We start from the raw sequence: 2,263 nt of genomic DNA, 5'->3' as shown, positions 1-2,263 counted from the left end.
TTAATAGTAACGGCCACATTAGATAAAATATACAGTGTCTAGTAACAACCTTCCAGCAACAGAATCACTAAAAAGCAACATACTTTTTTTATATAGAGTTGCTCATTCACTGGCTTCACCTGAGACATGATGCTCTTTTGCTGCTTTCTTGACAGTGACTGAAATTCTGCAGCAAGCACATCCAGCGAGGAAGCGACTCCACAAGGTAATTGGCTGCCTTACCTCAGTGATCCTGCCACTGGTGACATATCATCTGTCAGACATGGCCCTAAGGGTGTTCATGGGTTGTTTTTTTATGTCAGAACTGCTTCTCTCCAAATTTATGTCAATGACAATACAAAAGTAGCTTGAAGCAGATTAATGCAGCTTAGAAGGTTGGATGCAAGTCAGGAGTAAGGGAACTGCAGGTCAATTGTGTCTGTCAATTATCTTTGAATAAACTCATAAATACCTGAAACTGATAACAAATTGATGCACAATGCACCTACAAGCAACTTGCATTTGCTCCTCAAAACAATACTTATACTTGTAGTGATGGTTCAATAAAAGCGTGGAAAAGCAGGCCTGCCTTTGTCATGAGACATTGCTAGTCGCTTACATGTTTTCCTGACAAGTTTCAACAAGCAGAGATAAAAAGTCTACTTAAAAATTCCATGCATTTGTGGTATGCATCCTTGGCTGTAGACCAAACAATCATCTACAATAAAAAATTAACATAAGCTTCTGTAGTTTCTCTATGTACACTTTTATTAATATAAAAACTCAACTTATGCATTTAAAAAGCACATAACAAATAAACATTAATCTACAGAATGACAGAGATTGGAACGACTGGAATGGGAATCCCTGCCCCAAAGCTTACAGTCTAAGATAGATAAAGAAAGGAAGGATAAAATACATAGGATACAATATACAAAGTCTATATACAAATTCAAGTCATTCATAACATAAGCCTTATATACATATTGTTATGATGTACACAGTACATCATATTTAATATAGGGACATCATTGTATGAGCATAATGTACCCTTAATTACATTAGATGGCAACATAATTGGATTTTTACACCCAAATCTAACATACCTGTGTGCTTCAAATATTATGGACATTTTCCAAGTCATTAATACACGTAAATCATAGTGACTAAAGTAACAACAGACAGCATTACATTATAATGTTGTAACTTTGGCTATGTGCACATGGGTCTTTTTAAAGTTCTGTCTTTCCACCATACCAGTAAAATAAGTGATAGAATGCCACAAATACTAATGTATATGCTTTCTGAAGAGTGTGTAAAAGAACATATGCAATAGGGAACTATGAGGAGGTCACTCAAAATGGTCTGAACAGTACAAGTGCAATGCATGCTAGGTGAAACCTTCTGAAGGATGTATTATGTAGAAATAAACCATCAACCCCTTTGGTTTATGGCCAACGTTGAAGATGATTGGTTGCTTGGACAAAACGTTTTCACTAATTTAAATTTAAAGCCCAACTCCTGACAAAACATTCTGTTAGTATTGGATATACTTGGAAATAATGTATTTTTTGGTCAAGATTTCATTGTCGACCATGACCACACAAAGGAGATTTTACAAAAAAAGAGGTAAGTTGTTAACCCTATTTGCGTTCTCCACACAGATTTCCCCTCACTTCCTGTCTTAACAGACCTCAGATAAAGACTGACAGAGGTTCTGTTCCTTACCATTCTATCCAGCACAAAAAAAATTGGCTAAAGTTGGGTAAACTCCAGACTGTTACCCACTGTGCAAATTTTGGTTAGTTCCTGAGGGACTGGACAAAATTTGCATTACGTATGGCCAGCATAAGACTTAATTACAACCATGGGAACCTGTATGACTACCAATGTTTTAGGTAACTAGCTAAATAAAAACAAGGCTCAATAAATGTATACTAGCAGTCCAGAGGTGTCTGACTTTTTAACAGAAAAGTAAAAAATAAAAGCAAATGTCTGGTTTCTTTTCATCTTCTTTGAACTACCAATCTAAACCCCGCAGTCATGTGCGTTAGTTAAGAATGTGGTGAAAACAGTTCTAAACTAATGCAACAAGGGGGCTTTAAATTCATGGTAATAATGAAGTCCAAAGTGTATATGAAGTTAATTTTTTTGCTTTAGATAATGTAGAAGGGTTAGAACCTTGGTTCTTATTGTTGTATGAGTCCCTGTTGGGGAGATTCATCCTCACAATTGGTCCCAATGACCACTATTTCCTGTACAGAAATTGATGGGAAATCCCGCA

Source organism: Nanorana parkeri, unplaced genomic scaffold, assembly GCF_000935625.1.
Source record: "Nanorana parkeri isolate BGI_ZX_2015 unplaced genomic scaffold, ASM93562v1 scaffold2413, whole genome shotgun sequence".
Taxonomy (NCBI): domain Eukaryota; kingdom Metazoa; phylum Chordata; class Amphibia; order Anura; family Dicroglossidae; genus Nanorana; species Nanorana parkeri.
This window is presented reverse-complemented; position numbering follows the sequence as displayed.